The sequence below is a fragment of the Podarcis filfolensis genome (assembly GCF_964270895.1).
Source record: "Podarcis filfolensis genome assembly, chromosome: 5".
Classification (NCBI taxonomy): Eukaryota; Metazoa; Chordata; class Lepidosauria; order Squamata; family Lacertidae; genus Podarcis; species Podarcis filfolensis.
The window spans coordinates 74026193-74053985 of NC_139608.1; the positions used below are offsets into that span (position 1 = coordinate 74026193).

Sequence of the window (27793 nt, forward strand, 5' to 3'; positions counted from 1 at the left end):
CCTCACGGACTATCATGGAGTCACATTGTTAGTGAATGTGCCAGAGTGGTGCATGTTCTAATTATCTCCCGCTTGGACTACTGCAATGCGCTCTATGTGGGGCTACCTTTGAAGGTGACCCGGAAACTACAACTAATCCAGAATACGGCAGCTAGACTGGTGACTGGGGGCGGCTGCCGAGACCACATAACACCACTCTTGAAAGACCTACATTGGCTCCCAGTATGTTTCCAAAGTGTTGGTGCTGACCTTTAAAACCCTAAACAGCCTTGGTCCAGTATACCTGAAGGAGCGTCTCCACCCCCATCGTTCTGCCTGGAAACTGAGGTCCTGCACTGAGGGCCTTCTGGCGGTTCCCTCGCTGTGAGAAGCCAAGTTACAGGGCACCAGGCAGAGGGCCTTCTCGGTAGTGGCACCCGCCCTGTGTAACGCCCTTCCACCAGATGTCAAAGAGATAAACAACTACCTGACTTTTAGAAGACATCTGAAGGCAGCCCTCTTTAGGGAAGCTTTTAATGTTTGACGGACTACTGTATTTTAATATTTTGTTGGAAGCCGCCCAGAGTGGCTGGGGAAACCCAGACAGATGGGTGGGAAATAAATAAATAAATAAATAAATAAATAAATAAATAAATAAATAAATAAATAAATAAATAAATTAATTAATTATAAAATAAAATAAAATAAAATAAAATAAAATAAAATAAAATAAAATAAAATAAAATAAAATAAAATAAAATAAAATAAAATAAAATAAAATATCAGTGATATCTCAGCATAATACAGGAAGTGAATTAGCAAGGGAGATCTTCTTTCCGTGGAGTAGGGGAAAGGGAGAGGTAGCAATGGTCAATCATTGCTTTTCTCCTGTTGAAGACCAGCTTAATGCATTTCTTCTCTGACTATGACAGTGGTACTAATGACTTGCAGCCCAGAATCTGAATAATAAAATACCATCAGCAGCAGTGTACCTAAACTCCAGGCACTGTGTTAAGCTTTTCTCTTATCACCTGTGTTCTTGGCTGCCTTCAGCACAGTGGCTCTTGGAAGCCTTCCTCACTCGTCCCCTGTATCTCCAAGTACATAGTTTTTGCTAAACTTTCTGTGAGGTTTTACCCTCAACCAAACCACCCTTCCCTTCCCGTCCGAGGGTTCCATAGATCAGCAAAATCCTATTACCCTCTTCCTGCTCCTCAGCAGTTAGGGTTGTTATGAATAATGTGTGACAGCACAGCTAATGGCTAGGTGGCCATCAGTGCCTTCATTTTACCCTGAGGGCAACTTCCTACTATTTTGCCCTGTGACGGTGCCACGGCTAACACTTTTGGCCTATTTGCTCACAGATTTGCACATGTTAAATTGCAGAATGGCAAAAAGCCATTGGTTTGGGTCCTACCCTCCCGAGCGGGAGAAAACAAGCTTTCTCATCTTCCATGGGACAACCCTTTAGATATTTGAAGATGGCTATCATCTCTCCTCTCTGTCTCCTCTTATCCAGGATAAACATACCCAACTCCCTCAACCGTTCCTCACAAGGCTTGGTTTCCAGACCCTTGTTCATCTTGGTCACCCTCCTCTGCAAGCGTTCCAGCTTGTTAATCTGCTTTAAATTGTGGTGCCAAAAACAGGACACAGGACTCCAGGTGCAGAACAGAGCTATTACTTCCCTTGATCTCGACACTATACTTTTGTTGACGCAGTCTAGAACAGCACATACATAATTGCTGCTCTAAAGTGACCTTTGCAAATCTGCCAATCAACTATAGTGGCGTATTCAGTCCCCAAAGGCTGCATGTAGTATTGCCGAAAAGGGAAACAGCTTTTCCTAGGGCTTTGGCACCAAGGAAAGAAGCAGCTTTCAAGAGGTTGCAGTCCCTTTTTAAAAAAATAAAAAAAAGATGCTGAAGAGGGGGAAAATACCTTCCAGAAAAGTATCTCAGACATTTCAGATATGCTTTGCAAGGAGCCCATGACATCTCTCTCAAAAATGCGATAGATAGATAGATAGATAGATAGATAGATAGATAGATAGATAGATTAGAAATCTGAGTCATCCTAACGGGCTTTGATAGGCTTCACTGAACAGGCAGACTGACCAGAGAGGTTAGGTTTTGTCACATCCTGAATATGATGCAAGCTTGCCATCTGCTGGTATATTGTAGCAACTGCAAGAATCAATTTCTCCAATTTCACAATGCAGATATGTGCAAGGATACGCAGCAACACAGAGAAGAGTTGGTGTGGTCTGATGTGTGTGTTCTAGTGTGCGCGCTGCATGGCACACACAACTTTGCCCACCAGCACGTCACCACTCTTCACCTGCCTTCATCATTGGCCACCTGGGTCAGCTGCCTCAGTCTGCCTAGTGGCAGGGCCGGCTCTGTCTCTTTCACATCATGAAAGCTTCGCTCTCTGGTTCGTTGGAGGTAAATTACTTGCCACAGGCCATTCTGAAGAGTGGTTGCTAGGGCTGCATTTTACAATACTGTTTAGGTGGAACTGAAGTCTCTCTTCAAACAAATGAGTTATTATGATCACATATAAAACGCCTAAGATGATGGTTGGCTTAAGAATAGCTATGGTATTTGGGCAGAAAGCCGCATTTCACAGATGTTTTTAAAATTCTTGGTGAGTATACAAATGGAAGCCTTCTTATTTATGGTTCAATATTCCCTTCCTTAAGATCCACTGATCTTGTACTGTGCATTTTATCCGTATCTAGCTATCAATGCAGTTGCTTTGTTTTCTGTTCTTCACTTGCCGCCCTTGGTTATTTTGAAATAGATACCCCAGGAAGTTATACAGCAAAGAGAGATGTAGTGGAGACCTTGAAAATGTCATAAGTGATTTTGCAGAATTTCTAAGCTGCTTTCCAGCCTACACATTTTGTTGCTGTTGTTCCATTTCCTTTCTGGAAAGCGTAGAGATAGAAGCACATTTGCTTGACCTCCCAATTATTTCGGATGTCAGCTTGACTAGAATTGATAGCTAATCCCTAATAGTTTGTTTTGCAAACTTCCTCCGTCAAAAAGAAATGCTTTGAAAGAGTTGAACATTTTGTGCAGTGTAATCTATTGGGGGAAAGAGGAAGTCAAATGAATTTAAACCACATCTCAATGATAAAGGGATGCCTGGTGAATTTAGCTTAGCAGCACAGCATATTCCAAATAACAACATGCATTTCTCAAAAGGAGGAAATTTAATTCCCCACACTGAAATGCTATTACAATCCCTTCTGCACTTAATACTATTCTGGCTCCTCTCGAATCCTGTCACCCAGACCAGAAGTAGCCAACATAGTGCTCTTCAGAAATTGTTGGATTTGCAACACCTGCACAATGTGACCTTCCAAGCTGACCACTATTTCCATACATTGAAACACATGCACCTACCCAGCCACTGTTGATAGTTTACAAGGCCTTCTGTAATAATGATATTGATGGGGGGGACACACCAGGAAGTGGTGTGGGGGTTAAGCAGTTGGCAGACCACAATGCATGGTGGTGACAAGCATTTGGCATTTTGGTGTGAGAGGTCACAAACTGCAAATTTCTAACAGGAGGGTCTGGTCCACAGCTGCATGTTGAATATTTTCATCTGTGGACCAGCCCCTAAATGAGGACTTTCCAGCTTGCGACCCACCAAGCCAAAATGCCTGACACCACTTTACAGTGTGGCTTGCCAGTTGCTTGACAAGTCCAAGAAATATTTATTTAGTTCTATTTCTCCTTAAATACACATTTTTCGTATGCATTTTACTCAAATACAGTGGTGCCTCGCAAGACGAAATTAATTCGTTCCGCGAGTCTTTTCGTCTTGCACGGTTTTTCGTCTTGCGAAGCACGGTCCGTCGCAACTGCACCTCTTCAAGCGGCTTTAAGAAAAAAGGAAACAAACTCGCAAGACGTTTTCGTCTTGCGAAGCAAGCCCATAGGGAAAATCGTCTTGCGAGGCAACTCAAAAAACGAAAAACTCTTTCGTCTTGCGAGTTTTTCGTCTTCTGAGGCATTCGTCTTGCGAGGTACCACTGTATATGCATTTTTTTTTTTGCAAGGAATTTCCTTTAATGCAATGATTCATTTTACACAGTTTTAACTGATTTTTAACTGACACCTTTCTCTGGTATATTAATTTTTGCGACAACCACCTCCTTATCTACTCATTTAACATTCATTTTTTAAAAAAATGGAGAGCTGTGTTGTAAAATTCAGAGAAGTGAGAAGCATGAAGGCTAGCAGCATTTTGTTTTGCAGACTTGTCAATTAGGTAGTTTTGCATTCAGATGCAAACTTGATGAATTCCCCACCCATAGTATCACGAAAGAAATAAACCAACAAACCTAGGGGTGGGCATTTTAGAATTTAGGGAAAGCGAAACTAGCGTTTTACACCAGAAGCAGAAATTGCTGAGCCTACCCCCCAAGTGGAAATTGCACTGATCACTGCATAGTTTTTTTTGGGGGGGGTGTGCCTTTATCTAAGTGATGAGCCAAAGCTCAGTCTTCGCAGAGTCAATATGAGGTTGGAAGAAAGGCACATTGCCAGGCACCAGAGGAGGAAAAAGCACAGCTACAGTAGACATCCATTTTGTTGTAGGAGGCATAATAGACCTTTTCAGGTTTTATTGTTATTTTTGGAGAAAGCGGAGCGCGGGGGCTTGGGGAGTGCAAGGATGTGGTGGTGAAACTTCAAACAGGAAGCAAACGATGTACTGAAAAAGTCACATTTTAATTGTATAAATATGAAATAACATGAGCATAACAAAGGAACGGCGTCTGCATCCAAGAGAAATAAAAGAGCATGCTTCGGCCATGGAAAAACCCAGGATTGCTGACATAAGACCTGATTCAGCTGAGCCCTTAGAACTTTAGAACTTTTGAGGGCTTGTTTACATCACGGAGACCCTTAGCTTGTATTCCCCTCTCTCAACCCAAGCAAGGAATCCCAATGTGCTCCAGCCACATATCCATCTTGGAGTCACTCCCAGGTCACCTGCTTCTCTAGGAAACCACAAACTCTGTCCCAGAGATAACAGTCCCTCTAACACACACACAATCCCCTAATGGGGAGCAAACCAAAAATGAGACTCAAGAGCACCTAGTAGATAATTGTTGTTGACATGTACATACCAGTGTTCGAAACTCCCATTGTTCCAGGAGCATTTTGCGACAGGGAATTTCATTAGTGTGAGCTGCTTCTGAGCTCTGTGTACAGTACTGCGCCTAAGATTTCAGATTAAAACTGAAGAGTGGAAGGAAAAGAGGACCTTTTACTGCCTCCCCACTTCCAACTACTCTCTGAAGCCTGGAGAAGAGACCCTCTTAAGAATATTAGGAGATGGGTGGGCAGGGGAAGGACTAGGCCATGTGAAAAATGAACGTAAGATTTTAGCTGCAGTTCATTCATTTTCAGCTTTGTTTTCTTGTTATAAAAAAGTCCACCTAGATATTCCGTTATTGCGCCCATAACCTAGGCTTAAGGCATAGCTGTCAACTTACAGATTTGAAAATAAGGGATCAGCAGCCAAAATAAGGGATTTTCCGGGCACAGGTATGTTCAACTTCTGAGCCTCTCTGAGCCAAAGGCAGAAAGCCCAGCCAGCAGCCAAATGAAGCCTCATCAATAAGGGACAGCAGCGGGACATGGCGCTGGGATAAGGGACTGTCCTGCCAAATAAGGGACACTTGACAGTTATGGCTTAAGGTGATATTTAGCTCCTAGCTTTCATATCTCAGTTTCTAACACTGGTACATCCATACATCCTTTTATTTGCAAGCCACCTTTCCATGCTTAAAACCATGCTCAAGGTAGCTTGCAACATGAAAAAACACACCAAACACAAGAGCCTTTTCACAGACACTCCCCAATTTTTTTTGAGCATCAGCAGAACTGTGAAACACAGCCCCCTCCTTTATGCAAACCAAGAAGTGATATTCGCAGGAAACAGATATTCAGCAAAGAACCATTGTGGCTTCCTTCTAGGATCCCTTGTGTACTAGCCTGGTTCCCCCTTTCTGTTTGGTGAGGCTGTCAGGACACCTTGGGGGACATGAGTTATCACTTTGGCACCACGTAGGATTAACAGAGATCCAGGACACCATGTTGGGAGAGGTAAAACATTATTTTCTGGCTTGCCACCTACTTTTTGCATGTACAGCTAACACAACAGGGCGCTGCTAGAGATTTGTCATGGAAAAGTATGCAAAAAGGACTCTGGAAACCAAATAGCCCTGATTACACACCTAGCTGCATTGATTCAGTGTCCCTAGAGCCAGCCTTGTTTGGGTTTGTTCATAGTTTAATTTTGATTTTTGCTTGTTCTCTAGCTCCAGGAAGCTCCAGCATGCAAGTTATAGTATTGCTCTTCTTAGCAAAGTCAGAAAGATGAACAAAAGTAAATCTACACTGGAACAAGTTCAAGGAGAAGGATGCCCTTAAGAGATGCAATTTTCTGTAGAAGGATCCAGCCCCCCCTTTTTTTGCAATATATCGCAACATATCATTACTCTGGTTTTATCCTCTTCCATTTGGCAAAGGCTCACCCCTTTCCCCTTCTCCGTTCCTCACAGAGCAAAAGAAGAAAAAGCCAAATGTGGCTCCATTTCAAATAGTTTCAAACCGTGCCAGCAGCAATAATAAATAACTGAGGAGTCTCACAATTGATTTAGCTTACCCAAAACTTCGAAAGAATTCTTTTAAAAAGAAAAACACACACACACTAAACGGTCCCAAACCCTCAAGGATGGCACCAGGAAATATGCATTTTTCGGGGTCTCCTCTTGCAGTAAAATAAATAGAATGATAGGAGAGGTAGGTAGCCACATAGAAAGATACTGGTAAGCATTTCAGATAAACTTGTGGTGTTTTTTTAGGGCAGCTGGAAATAAAGGATTCAGATACATGATAGATATTATTGATGTCGCCACTATGCATAGTGCTTTACAACGTAATAGCATGGCAGAATTATAGTCAGTGGTGACTGGGACTGGCAGAGCAGCAGTCAGGAAGACCAATGGTATATAATTGTTTCATTTTGTATTTTTATGCTGCGTGATCTCTTGATGCAGGTTGGTATACAAAAAGAAAGAAAGAAAGAAAGAAAGAAAGAAAGAAAGAAAGAAAGAAAGAAAACATGGTGCTCTTAGGCAATTCCAATGCCATCTCTTTCTTTTCAAGCAGGTCTAAAAACCTTATCCTTTTCAATGGAAATACAGTGGTATCTCGGGTTAAGAACTTAATTCGTTCTGGAGGTCCGTTCTTAACCTGAAGCACCACTTTAGCTAATGGGGCCTCCTGCTGCTGCTGTGCCACTGCACGATTTCTGTTCTCATCCTGAAGCAAAGTTCTTAACCCGAGGTACTATTTCTGGGTTAGCGGAGTCTGTAACCTGAAGCGTCTGTAACCTGAAGCGCCTGTAACCCGAGGTACCACTGTAATTGAGTCTGGTCTGATTTGAAATGAAGACACTGATACCCCATACCTTTCAGCATTGCTTATATATTTCAAAATATGTGCACCCCTTTTCTTTATAAACTTTCTCTAACACAACGAAATGATAAAACGTGTAACAAACACAATGCCAAGCTGTCCGGATGACTAAAATCGAAGTCATACATTAAAACCAAAGGGTAGGATAAGGCAATTCAGTATAACAACAAGGAGGCAGAACATTCACCCACACTAAAATCTCAGCATGATTTAAGGGTTTTAGAAGTTTTCAGGCTGGGGGAGTCAAACCTCTCTGGGAAGGAATTTCCGTAGCGTGGGTTCTGCAGTAGAGAACAATTCCAAGTTCTCCAAGTCAGAGGTTAGCATGTACACCACAAGTCCTTCTACAACATGGTGGGCAGACTTCACGCTTGCAGGATCCTATTATTATTATTATTATTACTATTATTGCCTCAATTTCCATCAACTGGGGCAGATGCAAAACAGTTACACTTAAAATAATTTCCTGGGCTCAGAATTTGTTAATTCTGGGTATCAGAACTGGACAGAAGTTATAGCCCTTCCACATAAAAATCCACTCCTGGTTACTGTGTTTTCTTCATTTCATCAGTATCATGTGTGTGTGAGAGACAGAGACAGATTTTGTTAAATCCTTGTCAATCTACTGCAAATCACCTAGAGATCTATCAGTAGACCCAGATCTACCCTGTGCCCATTTGTGTTCTAAATTGCCAATCCTCATTGGCCTGTTGTGAGTATTCTGCCAATCATAGGATTTTTTTATTTTTTATTTCAAAAAGCCATCAGCAGCTCCCACATCCTTGTTTCATGCACACGCTCTTCACCACATTGAACTGAAATGTTTGCTTATACACAGTATCTTCCGCAAAGGTCTGCAGGGCCAAAGATAACACAAAATATTCTCCTCCCAAAGCCTTGCAAATGGCTAAGGCTGACAGAAAGCAGATCGATAATTTAGAAAGTGGCTTTTAAAGTAATCCTGTACTTTCAAATGGACACTTATAAAGAAATTCATCTAGGCACTTGGGAAATACTGAAGGGTAAAACCATCCCACAGTCAAGTGCTTGGCTAACCGTCATAAAGCTTTATGCCTTCAGGAGTTATGACTTGGTAAAACTGCATTTGTATCTCTGTTTGATTCTGCATTTAAATGCTGGCAGTCCAACACTGGAACTGCATCCAACGTTAGGAACCCACACAGAGAGCTGAGCAAAACAGAAGTGATGGCAAGACCAGAAAATAAATGTCATGAAAACACAGCAATTAAAAATACCACTGCAGCCATATACCAAAGAACGAGTGAAGCAAACAGAGGAGCATTTCCTTCCAAAATGAGGGTGGTAGGCTGTTACCTCCCACTACGACGTTGCCCAATACTCTTCTGCTCCCCACCCTCCACTGTTAGCACTGATTCCTGTCTCCAATTCTCATTCCCGCCCTTTACAAATACTGTTTAGGAGCCCACTGTCTTGGCTTGGGAAACAGCCCAGCACTGATGGATAGACCAGCCTAGGTGGGCCAGCCTCAGCAAACTGATTTGGGGCTTCCTCTGAATTGTTAAAAATGAGAAAAAGTGAGCCAAGTAGCCGGGCCCAGCCCTGAAGGAAGGAGTGGTGGGCTAAGGTTTAGGAGAAGGAAGAAAAGGCTCCCACACAATTTGGTACATCCTTGGAATAGCAATGGGTCCAAGATAACCATGCTAGATGAGTTAAGGGGCAAATTATTGATAGCTAAACCTGCCTTTTCCATACCCTGCAAGTGTCCTGGAAAAACTAGAACATCCGTTTTTTTCTCACACAATTTCATGCTGTTATTTTCCTCTAAGAAAGCATTGTTTTGGGTTTGTGATCTTGCGCAGCACCCCAAAATGCATTATTTGGGCATCATTCCTGAAAAAACCCACATTTTTGGGGGGGTGGGAGCACAGGACAAAATTGCACAAGATCACGACACCCAAAATGGCCACCATCCTTCTGAAAGAAAAAAGAAAGAAATATGGCATCCTGGTGTTTGCCTTTGGTGCGCTTTCCATTATTTGGAGTGTTGATATACTTGGCATCACAGTCTGCTCATCTGCCATATATATAAGCATCTGTCCTCACAAAGTGCTGTAGGACAGGCAGCCAGTCTGTAGTTAGTGAGCTTGGCGTCAACAAGGCCTACTCTAAGTAGCAAAGCCTGCATGGTGGAAGGAAGGTGACATTCAAGTAGGCCATTCTAAGCACTCCGTGTGAGGAAACCATGGATGCATAGACTGGCTCAAAGAGGGGTTAAAAGACGGTTTCCACAAACTCCTCACCCTTCTGTGGGTGAAGCAAGGATTTTAGTCTGCCTTAGTGAAGTGGAAAAGTACACAAAGGAATGGATATTAACACAAATGACAAGGACTCATGTGGTCCTAGAGGACTCGGAGAAAATGGTGCCGGAACTCCACACCTAATTGACATATACCCAACCCTACTGCTCTGCCAACCCTCATAAAAGATACTGCTCCACTGAATCACCAGTGCTTGGGGTGAAGAGAGACACCATCACCCCCAAGAGATGTTGCAGTTCTTTCCTCTGCCCTTGCAGTGACAAGACAAGACATTCATTTGAGAGAACCATTTGCTAGTTCAACTGGTGGTTGTATCCCTTCCCTGCTAAATACACTGCCCACACCTAAGCCTTCATTTTCTCTTCCTCCACTTAGAGAAAATCAACAAAGTGCCATGTAGAGGCTCAACTACTTTCTTTCATATTCTGGATCAGGCTTACCTCAAGATGCTCTGTGTCTGCTGCAAAGCAGGTAATAGTTTCTCCTTTGGTAGAGAGTAGACTCCACAAGAAAGGAAGAAGTGGTTTAGCTTCCACTTGACCCAACCACCCAGCTGTCAGCTATTAAAATTAACTTTCCTTCCCCAGCTGAAGGAAGATGAGGAGGCAACAGGGGATCCTGAGCAGGCAGGCAGGCAAAGACCAAACTGACAGCTGAATTCAATTCACTGGCTTTCACACTTGTCTTTTCAGGTGTGCTTGTAGACTAGTGAAGGGCCTTGTGGTGAGTCCTCTTTATGTATCTTTCTTTACACTTGACTAGGCCCAAGACATTTTGAAGCCTGGGGGTAAGGCCAAGATGATGCTCCCCTCCTCCTTCTACGTAATATGGAAAGCTGACTGGATGAGCGACTGGATATTACTTAAATGCTGGCAACAGGAGAGTGTCTTCGATCACACCTGAGGGCAGCTAGCTAATTATGGAGGAACAGCAGAGGTCACATGACACACCCTTCCACAGAAGGCTGCAGGTGGGGTGAGGAAACACATTCCCCTGATTTGTTGAAGTCACCACATTCTTCCTTCTGGTGAGGACAGCCCTGGTACTAGTCTAGAACAGGGTTTCTCAAACTTGGGTCACCACCTTTTTTTGGACTACACTTCCCATCAACCCTGACTGCTGGTCTAGCTGGCTAGGGATGATGGGAGCTGTAGTCCAAAAACAGCTTGGGAAATCCTGGTCTAGGAGGATTCCAGACTATACAGGAAAGCCACAGCAAAGGCAACTCCAGCCCCAGGAAGCAAACAACGAACCTTATAGCCAGGAAGGAAGCAGAAATGGTGGGGTGGAAAGACAAAACAGTGCTAAGCAGGACAGAAGCTGGCAGGAAACCAAAAGCCACAACTCATCACAAGGGCCATAGCAGCAGATGAGAATTTAAACAGAAACTTTGCTGGCCATTGGAGCCATGCCAGATGGGAACTCTAATGCTTTTTTGTGTGGCTCTGCTCAAAGGCAATGCATTTTAAAGAGTTTAAGCACTTTTCTGCCTGATGGATAAATTCTCCTTTTCCATATGGGCAGAACTTTGTTTTATAAATTTGTAAGTATGAAGACAGCAAATAGGCTTTCACCACCTGCATTGCATAGAAAGGTGGGGAGGGGAGGGAAAGCCCTTTGGCTCATCCATAGCTGTCAACGTTTTCCTTTTTTAAAGGGAAATTCCCTTATTCTGAATAGGATTCCTCACAAGAAAAGGGAAAAGTTTACAGCTATGGGCTCATCCCGTTTTCAATATTAAGTTTTGCTTTGTATTGCAACTACAAATGAGAAGGAGAAGACCAAAATTCAATGTGCAGAAATGTTTGCCATGTGTCAGCAGCTGAAATGAACCAGAATTTTGTTGTGGGTGCTAAAGGGGCAAATGAAGGATCTAAAGGCGCTTCCAAACTAGATGTTTAATCTGGAATAGACACTACCGTTTGGTTTTAAGGGGCACATGCATGTTGTTTCTACTGCTGTTGTTTTTGTGACTACAGAAAATCCAAGCTCTTTCTAGGCATGCTTGCATTCATTGCTTGAGGCAGCCATCACACTCTGCCTAGCAGTGAGTGACTTGCCCAACACCCAGTGGTTGCAATGTTCAACAGAGAAGTTCCAAGCTTGACTGAGTAGCATCAGAAAAGGTGTGTTGTGGGGTGCGGGAAAGTGATGGGGGTCAGCTGACATCATCGTAATTATTATTATTATGGCAAAGCAAGAAATTCACTGTCTTTGGTAGAGATGCCCTTGGCTCTCCTTCCCAGTCCATTCTGAATGTCCAAACAGATAGTCCAGATTGCTGTTAGTGTATAGATCATATGGTGACAAACACAGAAATAAGTAATATTATGGTTGCTAGACTTACTTGGCTTCACTTATAAGAAAAACATACAGAGCTGCAACTGCAGAAAGGGAAATAAAAGAATTGGAGGTTATGTCTATGGATTTCAAGCAAGAATGTAGTTCAGTGCCTCACGATATCTTAGGGGAAGTAATATATTAGGTTGGCTTGGAAAGAAGCACAAGCAAACAGTTCCAGAGAAACCCCACCCCAAAAAACCAATTTGCAGAAAGAAGGTCATGATAAACAAATAATTACAGATAAGCAACTTCGTATGTCTCACTTATTTTAAAAATATGTTCCCCGCATTGCCAGTACACACAACTCTTGTTAAGTCCTCTTTAATCCTCCGAAGATGAAGCTGGATCCTGTGTTAATGATTAAGCAGAGGCAAACTTTAGCAGAAAGAATGTTAAATTCCAGGAGTAAAGTTTAGGAAAACATTTGGGTTCAGTTTTCCACAACTAGAAGAAGAGAAGAAGAATAGTTTTGGATTTGATATCCCGCTTTATCACTACCCTAAGGAGTCTCAAAGTGGCTAACAATCTCCTTTCCCTTCCTCCCCCACAACAAACACTCTGTGAGGTGAGTGAGGCTCAGAGAAGTGTGACTAGCCCAAGGTCACCCAGCAGCTGCATGTGGAGGAGCGGAGATGCGAACTAGTTACATGCTAGTCGACAGGCCTTTTGGAGTTGCTTTTTTCGCAGCGTCTTCCTTACACAAGGTGACTATCAGACATGTACCAATGCCACAGCATTTTCCTGAGTGCAGCTAATCTTGGCAGTGTTACGATTTGTCCAGGATGAGTATTGCGCATACTCAGAAATTCACATTTGATGGCCAAATAGAGGGCCAGGCTCTCACATCTGAGCAGGCAGCATCAGCACGAAGATCACAGTGGCCAGTCTTTTGCAGGGAGACAGCTTCAGTGTGAGGTCACAACTAATTATGATGTCAGCATGAAGTCACAGTTTCTTTCAAGCAGGCTGTATCAGCAAGAAATCACAATAATCACATGATCCTTCAAGCCCGGTGGTGGATGGTGTCCAATGTGGTTGGTGGGGCGGAGAAACCAACAGATGGAACTGGTGCCAAAGAGCCAACTAATTTTGGTTTTGCGCCCATCCTCCTCCCTGTTGAGTTCTACAATGGCAACTAAAGAGAAGAAAGCTGACAGGGAGCACCACCGCCCCCTGGGCTGGACTAAGGAAGGCAGGTTGGGACTGACTGAAGGCAGATTGGGGTTGGAGGGATGGTGCCCCACTTGCACTAATGGACCAGCTTCCACTGGAATGTAGCATGAGATCAACTAAACAGTCTACTAGATATTTAGGGATTGGAAACCCAGTGTTGTGCATCTTTCCTTTATCATCCATGTCCCATGACTTCTGAGACCCTTGTGTTGATCTCAAGATGATAGTGTGAAGCCCCGTTGACTAACGTTGAGCTACAGTACAATAATGAGAGAATTAAAATAATTAGATGGGCCAGTAGGTTGTCCTTTGCTATTGAAGGATTAGTCAACCCAATATGGGAAATCCATAGCTGCTGCCACCCAACATCTCTCCCTGCCCAGACTCCATTATTTCCCTGGTAACATGGCAGCCAGTGAATTTGAAGTAGTGCGAGAGGACACGGAATGCAGGTGTGTCATGTCAATCAATCATTTCTTTTGCTAAGAACACTGAGGAAACCTGAAGTACGGTACTTAACCCCTAAAGTTGTTGGTTGCTTAAGTGAACTTTTAGGGACTAGAAATACAATCGATTTTCTGGCTGTCTCTCATACATACCAAAATACAATAACTTTCACAAAAAGCAGGAGTCCATAAGGAAAAAAGAAACGACCACCGAATGCATCTCATTTTCTTAACCTTAAAACTACTTCTTAGCTGGATTAAGTTCAGGAAAAATATATAGATCACTTCACATTTATTTCTTTCAGTCAGTTTGCCCATGCAAATATTTAGCATCATTTATTCAGTATGGAATTTTCGGTCGTTTCTGTGATTGATGAATTCAAGGAAATAGATATTTCTGTTCCTTAGTTACTTTTCAGAATGTTCTGGTTAATTCTCTTGCCAGTTTTCCTGAGCCAGGAGGCAGCGAGTGAGCTGTGTTGGATGCTGGATGCCGGGGTTTGTTTTTCATGCCCATGAATGTGCAGATTTGGTGAGGAGAAGGCTTCCACAACTCCACCCCGTAACTATTTCAAGGCCTGACATTGTTCTTCAAGCGGGACATCTTATTTGTCAAAGGGGTTGTCATCTCCTCCCCCTTCACCCTTCTATTCTCATTGCACAGGGAGACCCTGGCTAACAGCTTTGAGATTGCTACAGAGGGGTTTGTGTGTGTGTGTGTGTGCGTGTGTGTGTGTGTGTAAGCATGCCTAATTATTACCGGGCCCTCATCAAATTCACTGCTCAAAGTTTTGTACCCCTGGCTAAGCATCAACTTACAGAAGGCAAGGGAAAGCCAAGGATGGGTTCTAACATTTGTTGCTAAGAGGACCAGCAACATGCAAACATTTATTTTAAACACTGAAAGTATGGGGGCCATTTTGCACTCCAAACCAGTAGCACTGCTGGTGCATCCTCAATAATGAGCTGCAATAATTTCTCCATTATGCTTCATTCCATTTCCCCTCCCGCCAGGTTTTCCATTCTCCCTTTCCCCAATAGTCAGCTCATTCTGTGGCCAATGAACATGCTCAGTCATCACTGGGTTGTTTTGGACATTCTCCCCTTATTTTCTAAAGTATTTTGTTCTTTTGCAAACCTTGGAGTTCACTTAAATTTGCTGATACCTCCATCCAACCCATTGCTGATGCTGTTTTTGGCTTCATAAGAATCTACATTTATTTCCAAACTCTGGAAATAGAGGGAATGATGAGGTGGTAGAAAAGATTGCACCACTTCAGGCTATAGGTGGGGCATTCTGATTTTAATCTCTTCTCTGCATTAAATAAATGTCCTGCAGACAGAAAACCAGACCAGCTGTTGCTGTTTTTATCCTCTTTTACAGTGTGTGTGTTTTTAACATGGAGGATTGAATATGTAAACATCTACCTGCACTTTGAAGCAGTTCAGTCCATTAATCTGGAAATGCTATCCTATTGAATTCTACCATGAGATAGTTAAAAATGAAGGGTAGTCTGGAGATATTATTAAGAAACAAACAATAAATAAAAATCAACTTCTGGCTTTAGACTATGCCAGCATCTTCTCTTGGAAATATGAAAATGACAATGGTCATATCTGTTTCTCTCAAGTGGGCGTCCTTTCAAAATATAGGTCTTGATCTGGAGAGATTTTGCAGCTTTATCTCCCTAAGCTTTTCAAGCAACCATTAAACTGAAAAGCAACATGAGTTCCTGGCATTGTCTATGGGAGATTATATTCTCCTCTGCTCCAAATAACTGGTGACCTCTGAAGCCTCAAGACGGCACAGTGAGGCAAAGGAGATCACAAGGAGAAGCGACGCTAAGTGGTGATGAAAACAGCTGGTGGTGAGGTTAGGAGAGACATCTGAGGAGGGATGATCAAAATGACTGTTCTGAGCTCCCAGCTGCATGCAAGGGCACCAGAGAAACAAAAACACATTGGCAATGTTGACAGGAAGGGCAGAGGTTGGGGGAGCAGCTGGCAATGCAATGACTGGTGGTAAAATTGGAGACACAAGCCGCTGGAGGAAAATGTTTGTTTTTTAAATGGTCCACATACAAAGTAGGCCACCCTCATTCTAGCTTTTGCTCTGTGCTGTGGGTGGAATTGCAGAAGAATCCAAGCCTTCCGATTTGAATATGGGGCCTGCTGGCCCTTATAAAATGCCCAAGTCCTCTGCATGCCCTCATTTTAGGAGCCCATTGCTGCAAAAGGCCACAGAGCTATCCCCCTGCCTCTCTACCCTTCCTGCTCCATGTCTCTGTCAGCTCTCTGAGGACCAAACTAGGTGTGTGGTGTAGGAGTCCTAGGAAAATAGTGCTGAGGAAGCACAGCATTTAATCCTTCCTTCCTGTTGTTGTTTTTTTTACCACAATCTCAATTACCTCACTAAAGCTGCTGGGTTTTTTTAAGTCCTCATGAAAATCCAGCAGTCTTTTAGTGTGAGTTTCTCCTCATATAAACCATTTTCTGTGCAATTTTGCCTAATATACACATTTTTGCAAAGCGATTTCCTCAATATAATGCATTTTCATATTTTATTTTCTCCAAAATATTGCATACCTTTTCCTGGCACACATTGTTGTTGTTTAGTCGTGTCCGACTCTTTGTGACCCTATGGACCAGAGCACGCCAGGCACTCCTGTCTTCCACTGCCGCCCGCAGTTTGGTCAAACTCATGTTGGCAGCTTTGAGAACACTGTCCAACCATCTTGTCCTCTGTCGTTCCCTTCTCCTTGTGCCCTCAGTCTTTCCCAACATCAGGGTCTTTTCCAGGGAGTCTGCTCTTCTCATGAGGTGGCCAAAGTACTGGAGCCTCAGCTTCACGATCTGTCCTTCCAGTGAGCACTCAGGGCTGATTTCCTTAAGAATGGATAGGTTTGATCTTCTTGCAGTCCATGGGACTCTCAAGATTCTCCTCCAGCACCAAAATTCAAAAGCATCAATTCATTAATTGGCTCAATAACTGCATTGCAAAATTCAGACAAGCTTGAATTTCAAAGGCTGTCTGTATTTTGTTTCACACATTTTTTTAAGGAAAGTGTGGATTAGTTAGGTTCACCTTTAAATTTGAACTGATTCAGATTTCTCCCCCATCCTTAATGATGGATGAAGGTTTTGTGCACCTATTGCTAACTGGACAGGGAATGGCATGCACCAAATGGGAGCTGCTGCATGCATGATTTCTCTCTCCATGGGATTGCATGTTCTTGTCACTAATTTAGTCTTCTTCTGCAGGGCAAAGAAATACAATGTACTTTTCAGTCGCAAGTTTCTTAAAAGCAGAGGACAATAAAACAGGAAAAAGAACAATAATAAAAACACTGACAATCCCAGTGAGAAAAACCTAGTAGGAGAAATGAAAATAGCACCTGCCAGCTGTTGGTGAGAGGGAGCTGAGGATTTAAAGCCTGTCTCTTTTTTCCCCACTAGGCAGCCAAATGGCATGATTTCAGATTGTCCAAGATGATGACCCATACACATAAAACGAATCAACGCCAAGGGTTACAACTCTGCACCTAGTTAAAATGGCCTAAATCCTATTGTGGTCAATGGAAGTTAAGCAGCCTCACTGTGTGCAGGACTAAATTCAACAAAAATGCACACCCATTACTATTCTTGCACTTAGTAACTAGGCTTCGTGAGTTTCGTTCGTTTGCAAGCATTTTAAAATAGCCCCCTGTGAGTCATAGTTCTGAAATGGCAATTATGTCTAAATAATCGCGTTACCTAAAGTGTTGTTGAACTCCTCCATCATAATGGGCCTATTATTCAGCTCCTTGTTATCAGTACAAAGGCAACTGATTGCATTTCTGCTACAGTGGGTGGCTGGAGACACGGGGGATTTGATAAGGAAAGAATTTTACATTCATGTTTTGGAAGCTTTCTGGAAAAGTCGAGCAATGTCAAATAACCAATAATGGAGGCACGGCTGAGGAAACTCTGACAATTGTCCATGACCTTCACCTCTACTTATTAATTGCTTCAAGTGCTTGCTCTATCACTGATGGTTTGTGTGTGCTTACCTGCTAACTCTACATTTTTGGGCCACCACCAAACAAGAGATGTGGATTCCTCAAACTGATTCAATGGCAGGATTCTGGTGGCACTTGAGAGGGAGGAGCTTAGGACCCACATGCTGCAGGCTTGATCTGCAGAATTTCCAATTAACAAGGCCTCTGATAGCAGGGCTTGGAAAGACCTGGGCCTACGATCTTGAGGAACCACTGCCGGGCCTCAGCTGGGGCAGCACACTGTGGGTGGAAATGCATGGAGTTCTCACTTCAGACACTACACTGGAAGAGCATATCGTCTTCAGTTTCTTTTTTTTCTTTTCTGCTCTGTAACCTTCAAAGGTGACCTTAAGGAATTGCACCAGAGGAGGGATGCGCATCAACAGACCCTCCAACATTTATCTGATGAAAACAGGGACGTCCTAGAACAACTATTATTATTATTATTATTCCTCACCCACTCTGCACAGTTTCCAACACATATAAAAACATAATAAAACATTAAACATTATAAAGCTTCCCTATACAGGGCTGCCTTCAGATGTCTTCCAAAGGTTGTATATTTACTTATATCCTTGGCATACCTCCAACATTTCTCTGATGAAAATAGGGACTTCCTAAGTAAAAGCGGGACATTCCAGGATCAAATCAGAAACTGGGACGGCTTCTGTAAATCCAGAACTGTCCCTGGAAAATAGGGACACTTGGAAAGCCTGCAACAGGTGCTGGGTTTCCCTGGGCTGAAAAAGCCTGAGGTAAAATTGTCTCCAATAGGACCAATTGTCTACTTTGGAAAGAGGACAGTGGTGGGAAGGATGAATTAATTCTGGCCTCGCTACGTCATCCACTCTGCTACCATATTTACACTGCCAATCGGACAGATCGTCAGCACAGTTGAGGACAATTTCGAAATCTTCTGGATCAGGAACGTCTTCGCTGGCTCACTCATCCTTCTGTTCGACTTGAAACGCAGAGGTTTATTTTAGCTTCCTGAACTAAATTTGTTTTGAAAGACTGACAAGAAAGGCCCAGCCTGGGGTATAAGTTTCACCAGTAAAAAAAAATATTTAAAAATTCCTCCTGCTTTGCTTGTTGTCCCCCTTCTGTGCCGGTTGCTATGGAAACAGCAGGATGTGGGGCCAAAGTCCTCCGCTGCACTTTCTTGGCCCATTCCTCGGTGCCGTGCCCTCACCTCGCAGCCAAGGCTGGCTTTTGCCGTTCACTCACTTCCTTTCGCCCTCCCCTCAAGCAGAGTCGGTGGTCTCTTTCCAAGGACTTCACATGGTTATGATTTTCCAAAAAAATATATTAACAAAATGCTTCTATAACAACGTTATTAAATCACTCTAAAACCGTTATGGCTTGTGGCTCACTTGCGATTTCCCTAGAGCACCACCGAAGGGCAACTGGTGATTTTACACATGGAAAACTTTCAACATGAGAGAAGGAGCCGGTCAAGAGCAGTCAACTTTTCCAACACGTTGGACACTCCAAGATCTCTAAATAAAGGGGCCGACTTTCAGACATAGAGACTGCAGCATGTTGTTTTGTGTTCCCCACTTCCCAGAGATGCCTTTTATAGGGCCAGTTTCCTAGGGAGGAAAGAGGCTCGTTCCATTTTTAAAATATCTGCTTATTTTCAAATATGCAAGTTCAGCAGATGGGTTAGTATGGCTGCTTGCACACCACATACCATATTTTCCCGTGTATAAGACACCCCCATGTATAAGACGCCCCCTATTTTGGGGGAATCCAAATTAAGAAAACACCCCTCAGCATTACCTGTGAATAAGACGAGCCCCAATTTTAAACCTCCTGTTTTGGTAAAACAAAAACAAAAAACCCTAGTCTTATACACGGAAAAATATGGTATTAAAAGCACACATGCTCTTCAAAGAATCCCAGGAGCTGTCGCTTGTTAAGGGTATTGTAGTTCTGTGTGGGTAAACCACAGTTCACAGGATTCTTTTTTGAGGGGTGGGGGTGATGTGCTTCAAATGTATGGTATGCATACTAGGGCAGACACAAGGACAGGCAGGCAGTAGAAATGTTAATGCAGCGTCAACCGAAAGCAACAACATGAGGTCTTAGAGATCCCTAGGGCTGCTTCTTGTCAGCCAATGACAAAAGTCAAGTTTCCTAAATCATCTTTCCTCACAGGAGCTCATGGCTTCACCACTCCCTATTTTATCCTCACAACAATCCTGTGAGGTAGGCTAAGCTGAGAGACAGTGACCAGCCCAAGCTCGACCTTGGAACAATAAATGGATAATAGGCTTGTATTGGATTGTAACGATAAAGAAATAATAGGCTTGGGATCAGTAATTCACATTCGATTCAGGGTTCATGAGTAGGTAATCTAATTATATCAATGTCCTGACTTCACACATCAATAAAGGATAAATATTAGACAAGCTTAGCTGTTTAGAAATGTTAACATAAATCTATGAAGTGCACACCCCAGTCTCTCTCTCTCTCTCTCTCTCCTCTGATAATGATATAAAGAAGGAATGGGTGTAAAGATAATGCTGTTTGGAAAGGAAAGGTTAAAATTGCTGGCGTTGATTCCTAGAGAGAAGAGATGGGAAACAGAGAAATGGATAGGGCACAAGACTATTGCCGAACGGCATAGCTCAGAGCAACTGTGCAATGGGGCATCTGCACCTCATTACATCTTGAAGTTGTTCCATCGTAGTGGTGGTAGGGAGATGATTTTTATTTATTTGTGATTTGTTTGGAAAAAAGAATGACTGGAATACTTGTAAATTTGGAATCTTTGCGATTCTGTTACAAAAACTGTGCAGAAGCGTTATCCAAAACTGCTCCCTTATGTAACAACAGCAAGGTTCTTATATACCAAATATTGGAAAAATAACTAATAGAGGTATGTGAAAATAAGCTGCACATGTGGCATTCTGGGCAATACATTGTGTTAGAACTAAAGCACAAATGTTATCAGTTCAATGAAAGCTGCCAGTTGCTTATTATCTCCTGGAACAAGGATGTGCATTGATGTATATGTTGCATCCAACTATCTCTTTAGAGGACTTGCTAGAAGAGATGTATATATTAAATACATTATTCATACCTATGTGTTAAACATTGATAAGCCCTAAGTATTTCACAGCACGGAGTAATGGCTTCAGAAGTTTCTCGTTTCCCTGCAGTGCATTAAAACAAGCCAAAATACCTTTGAGACGAAGCTAGCGTGGGAAGGGAACTAGTAAAGATTTCAAGGCAGATGTGCCAGCATCCAGTTGTGAAACACTTTTGAACAATGTTTGGAGGGTAATTAAATTCCCCAGTAAAATGCTGAGTGCAGGTTGGTGGGTTTTTTTTGTTTGGTATGTGTCCATCCCCAAATTCCTGGTTTATTTCTTTTGGGCATGCTTCTTTATTAATTGGATCTTTCACAGTTTGAATGAAATAATCAGGTCAGGAAGACAGAAGCTTTTATCAACCACATTCCAAGGGTTTGAAATGTCCCAGGCTTAACAAGCTGTGATCTGCAGCTATACATATATTAAGAGGGAAAGCTCTTTGAAACACATCTTACTACATGAAAACATGAGAGGGGTCAATTTCCAGATAATGTTGGCATATATTATTAGTCCTGCTCAACTTGCGACTAGCCCAAGCTTTACACAGTCCACCAACCATGGACCTAGTCCCACAAGGGGCTTGATAAACATTTTGCTGACTGCCAATGGCTATAAAAATAGATGGGTGGTTCTGCCAACCAGAATACATGTATAATCAGCTGTGTTTAGCTTGATGGGTGACATGGTAGAGAATCTTCCAGACCCATCCATTGCCTGAACAGCAGAACTAGCAGCCTGGAAATTCATAAGGAAAGGAAAACATAGATCTACGATCAGTCAGATGAGTTCTGAATTTTTCACCACCTGCATTTGAGGTTCTGCCCCACTGGCTTTGTTGCTCTCACTTTCTAATCAAATTAAAGAGCCGAGTGAGCCACCGCTTATCACTATGGTACCTGATGTGTCAAATCCTTACAGAACAATCCCTACACATGTTTACCCAGAAGTAAACCCTACTACAGTGGTACCTCGGGTTACATACGCTTCAGGTTACATACGCTTCAGGTTACAGACTCCGCTAACCCAGAAATAGTACCTCGGGTTAAGAACTTTGCTTCAGGATGAAAACAGAAATCATGCAGCGGCAGTGCAGTGGCAGCAGGAGGTCCCATTAGCTAAAGTGGTGCTTCAGGTTAAGAACAGTTTCAGGTTAAGAACGGACCTCTGGAACCAATTAAGTACTTAACCCAAGGTACCACTGTATGTTCAATGGGGTTCACTCTGTAATAAGTGTGTTTAAGATAGCAGTGTTCAGGGCGCCATTTGTGCACGAGGGACAGCAAAAAGGCAGGGGTATGAAAAGTTCTTACTGTCTACACCCAAAAGTCTTGGACCTGGGCATTGTTTAGAAGCATTCAGCTGCTGGTTTTCCCATTGGGACTCAGGATTCAGTTGACTGAAACTGGGGGAAAAACCCACTATCATGTTTTGCTGACGTTGGCTGTGTATGCACCGTACAATTAAAGCACAACTCCCAAAGAATCATGGGAACTGTAGTCTGTTAAGGGTGCTGGGAATGTAGCTGTAGGGGCAAAGTTCTCAGGATTACTGTTCCCAAGATTCTTTGAGGAAAATCATGTGCTTTCCAAGAATGGTGTGTTGCTTTTGTTACCTCTTCCAAGCCTTTGGAATTGGGGAAAGCTATAAATTGGAATAAATTCTGTGCTTTTGCATATCACCCATTAATCTTATGAAGGCTTGCACAGGAGGACTTTCTGGAGCATTCTGCCCCAACTATTATAATTGCACTCTGGCATCTGAAGACCTCAATGAATCATCTGGGATGTTTATAAGTACTGCAACTCTGCAAGGATATTTCAATTTAGAGAGGTCTGTGGTGGGGGAGGATTTTCAAACGTGAGCCCTAAGACAAAATCTGTTTCCGCTCCTGAAAAAGCAATGCACGTTGTTGTTTATACTGTGAACAGGCCTATCACTGTGAATGGGCAAATTGATGAATGGCTGGAAACTTTTAACACAAGAACCTTAATGTTGTATAATGACTGGGGATGTTTCCTAATGGTCTTCAACCTCTTTTTCTATAGTATTAAAAAGATGCAAAGAGAGGGTTGTAATTTAAACATTTGCTTCGGGCATGAAAATGACTGAAACCTTCCCTGTAGCCCATGGAGAGCTTCTTATTAGAAGTAGTGGTGAGGAGAACTGCCCCTGACAAGCTCTAAAAACTTTGGAAAATAGCTTAGCTTAGCTTATCCTGTGTCCTGAACACATTATTTTCTGAAAAAAACTAACATCAAATATGTAATTTGATCTCCTTTTACAAGCTGCCCTTGAATAGTTGATGATACCTGTCCAGAACATACAATATAGTTAGTACCTATTTATATTAAATTGCATGTGGCATATACATTCCAAGTAGCTGAATGAATGGATTAAGCATTACAAGTTTTACTGAGAGCTTATAGCGCAGATGTGGTGGAAGAAAAGGATAGATATGTAAATACAAGCCCTGTGATTCGTGCCCCAATGGAAACCACACTCTAGGTTGCTATAGATCATACTAGCATGTACAAAACCAGTCAATGCACCTTCAGTCATGGTTTCCCTGCCATGAGAATGGAGTCACACATTTCCCAAAATAACATTTAGCAGATTGTTCTGTTTTCAATAACTGGAGTGGCAACAATTTGATAGAGAAACTTCTGGAACTTTGTCAATGGAGGAAAACTGTAAAATTTGTTTACAGTCCTGCTTTTTTGAAGGAATGACTTCTCAAAGCTTTACTCAAGTCTTAGCTGAAATGAAGACAGGATCAGCAATGAACCAGCAGGAACAACAAGCCCTCACCAGTGCTCTGCACTTGTTCTGACCATAGCAGCTACCTGCCTACTTTGGGAGCAAAGCTGGGTTCAGGAGCACTTCCAACCTTTGAACTGGCTTGAACTTCCAACAAGAGTGATTCCCCATCATAACAAGGTGTGTGTTTAATCTCAAGATCAGCATCAGTGCTGACAAAAAGCACCTGGCTTGTCTAGATTGAGTCTTAGCTTGCTAGAGTCAAGCGAAGCAGAATGGCAACATTGGCAACTGTTCTCTGTGGAAATATGTTGTCTGCTTTTAGGTACCTGCCTGCTTCCAGTGAGTTTTGGATGCCAAGATGGGAAACCCCCAACACCTGCTGGGATTCCATCTTTTAAAGATACAGGGGCTCTGTCCATCTTTGCATCTGTAAATCCCAGTGAAAGGATTTAAAATAGCAGTTCTTAGGGATAGAGAATCAATACCAGCAGCCCCCCCCCCCGCCCACTAGTTAGCACTGCAGCTGGAGTGACAGAGCCTTGTAAAGTTACTGTGCGGCACATTTTCAAACACTGACGGAATTCATCTGGTTCATGATTTTTCTGAAGATTCCAGTTGCATTACTCTGACAAGAATGTCCTCTTGGGGATCAGTGAGAGATTCTTTAAAACACAGCGCAGGGTTTGCTGTCCCAAGATATGACTCAGATACAGAAATGTTATGTTAATAACCTGATGAAAACAGCAGATTTTGAGACATTGTGCTTCAACTATTTGCACTCTCGTTATTTAAACATACAATGAGCAACCTCTGATCTGAGAACATTAGACATTCTCTATTGATTTAATTCATTGATTTAAAAGCCTTTCTAAACTGTTTAATATTTAAAAACCTCATAAGTTCTTGGCACGTAAAAAATACAACAGAAAAACAATAAAAGAGTGCCATAATAGAGCCAATGTTAAAAATAGCTAAGCAGTATTGTAAAATTAAAGTAAAAAACCCCCCAAAGCATTTACATGACATTAGTTCCTTAGATCTGACCGATATGATCAGCAGACTCACATGACACAACTCTTTCTGGATTGTACTACTTCAGACAGCAAATGAGGGACTGAACCCTACATAAAAGAAACCCTGTACATATAGAAAATTAGATCTCCCTAGGCTAAAACCTTTCTGCCTAATATGCTAGGTGGAAAGATTTATATGAGGGGAGGGCTTTCAAACATATTAGATCCCCCACCTGAAGATATCTGTACCTACTGAATTTATATATATTAGAAACCTACTAAAATTGAGACATTATTGGTGCCGGATTAGTGGGGTTCAGCATCTTACTAAGATTCAAGAACTGAAAGCATTCAACAAAACTAGCAATATTATAGAAATGCTTCACTCTCTTAGAAAGAGGGCACAGAAACAGAGTGATAAACTCGAGACAAACGCATATCCTCGACAGCATGTATCACCCCCATACGGAACTCTGCCAATTTACACCAAAGATTGCCTGAGATTGCAATCCTATGCACAGCTACTTTGGAGCAAATCACATCTAAGGTAAACTTGCAACAGTATCTGACTGCTTGTTGTTTTGTCCAACTGGTGGATATGCTCCTCCTCCTCTGATCTTGGGTACATCTCCTTTACCCCATCAATGCTTATTTAACACGCACTGTGCTAACTGGCCAGTCATCAAAGGCAGTGCTGCACACCACCTACCATGGCATTTCTGTGTCCTCCTTGCTGGCCAGCACTTCCATCTGCTACCACAGCAGGGAAGTGGAAGAACCCTGGCTTAGTCTCACATCACCTTCTGTGGAGACACTCTGCCATCTGCTGTCGCCTGCAAAACCACACTAGCAATCTCCGTGTTAAACATCTGCAATTGTTTTAAAGCAACGAAGTATTTGCTGTCACATTGGCTCACAGTTATAACGGGGCCGGAGAAACTTAGAAACTTGGAGAGGAGGCCAAAAAGGCTTTCCATATCGGCTGTAAAATTTTATTTATAGATCTGAAAGGAATTTGCTTCCCAGATATTCTCTGAATACCCAAACGTTTAACAAATATTTGATACCTGTATATGAAATCCAATTAGGTTTGATTCCAGTGGGTCCCTCCCCCCCTCCATCTTTGATATTCTGCAGTATTTGATAGCTGACTATTTTGGTTCAGCTCGGAATAGATTTGGATAATACGAGTTACAGTGGTACCTCGGGTTAAGTACTTAATTCGTTCCGGAGGTCCGTTCTTAACCTGAAACTGTTCTTAACCTGAAGCACCACTTTAGCTAATGGGGCCTCCTGCTGCCGCCGCACGATTTCTTTTCTCATCCTGAAGCAAAGTTCTTAACCTGAGGTACTATTTCTGGGTTAGCGGAGTCTGTAACCTGAAGCATATGTAACCCGAGGTACCACTGTACTTTCTCACATATACAAACAGAAAGAAAAAACACTCATTTCCCAAGCCAAAATGTGGCATCTTTAGGACTGCAATGGGGCCTGAACACCTCTCCCAACTTCCCACAATTCTTGAAACGCCTCCTCTTTCCCCAAATGTTTCCTTATGGTAGCATTGTTCCTAGGAATGCTAAAACCACAATATCTTAAGCCCCATGGGACTCTGGGAAATGGAGGTCCCCAGGGCATCTGAGTACTTAGAATGGACATAGTTGTCCACCAGGAAGCCTATGATAGTACTTGAAAGATTACTTGTGATAGCATTCAAATACTGTGAATCATAAAACATACTGATAGCTCATGAAATGTTGTATTTGCTGGTCAGACATCTTGCTGGCTCCAGTTCTACATTCTGAAGCCTACTGAACTAGCTAGCCATTAACTCTTACTTCAGCACTGGTGGTGAAGTGGAATTCCCCACATCTGAGGCAGCAGATCAGCTGAGGACAGGACCTGTGGCGACAGAGGGAACAGGTGCCTCTGAAGAAACAGCTTGGGCTGCTGCTTGAGGCAGTCACCTCACTTTCTCCAAATGCCACCTTCAATCCTCTCAGCAGGATTGCTCAGCCATAAAACTAATTCACAAAAATTCAAATATTCATTCTGAAGGAGGAGAGCACCAGTGGATACAAGCTTAGCAGAAGCTTGATGCTCCCACCTCTTTCCTGGGTGGGTGTTCCGAATTTGCTGGTGTCTGAGGCCTGCACAGATCAAACCATGTATATTTGTCACTTGTGCTCTACTTGTAGATGTGTGAAATAATTTCAGAGTTTGTACGCTCTCTCTCTCTCTCACACACACACACAGTAATACAGTGGTACCTCGGGTTACATACGCTTCAAGTTACATATGCTTCAGGTTACAGACTCTGCTAACCCAGAAATATTGCTTCAGGTTAAGAACCTTGCTTCAGGATGAGAACAGAAATTGTGCTCCGGCGGCATGGCAGCAGTGGGAGACCCCATTAGCTAAAGTGGTGCTTCAGGTTAAGAACAGTTTCAGGTTAAGAACAGACCTCCGGAACGAATTAAGTACTTAACCCGAGGTACCACTGAATTAAGAGTGCGGCATTCCCAGAGGAAAATTGGGCCTGGAAAGGCTGCTCTGAACTGTTCACCCCTTGGTGAAGAGGGAGTAAAACAGGAGTGAAAACCAGAGACAAGTGAGTCAAAGTTTCAGAGAGGTGTTCAGGTAGCTCCAGCAGCCAAAAACTCTAACGGCACTACATGTGTCCTTTGCACTGCGCAAAAGTTACTAGCTTTGAGTTGTTCACACGCAGAACAGGCCCCGTCCTGCTGAGTGCTCCTTTTGTATTGCTTGCAGATTTGGAAACCTTCCATGTTTGTCACTTTAAATGAAGACCAGGCAGCGCTCTTATTTGTGTAAGTATAAAAGTCCACAAGACTATGCGTGGTTCCAAAAGCTGTTCTGGGCCTTTAACATTCAAAAGGTTGGAGACAGGATATGATGAAGAAATGATTAAACAAAAACGGGACAATCTGCAGCCAATTTCCACAAAGGAGAACTATGATTCAACAGTTGCATCAAGGATCCTGGCTTTTATGTGTACCAGATGCACAGAGGCTCTTCCCAGTGTGCAGTTACTGCTGCTCGGCAGGAATCCTGTGCCACAGGAACTTTACCCTTTCTGTCACCTGGGTGACTTAGGGGCTTCCGGCTCTCA

General features: G+C 42.7%; 1 long non-coding RNA gene across 2 annotated transcripts in view; it reads left to right on the plus strand.

The window, feature by feature from the left end:
• LOC310763047 overlaps window positions 1-27793 on the plus strand; it is a 75163-nt gene that overhangs the window by 30527 nt on the left and 16843 nt on the right. The window contains exon 2 of one of the 2 annotated variants that reach the window (XR_014548428.1): window positions 27433-27491. The exons of the other annotated variant lie outside the window; for it this stretch is intronic. This is a non-coding gene — a long non-coding RNA (uncharacterized lncRNA). The remainder of the gene's footprint in view (window positions 1-27432; window positions 27492-27793) is intronic. 2 annotated transcript variants of the gene reach the window in all.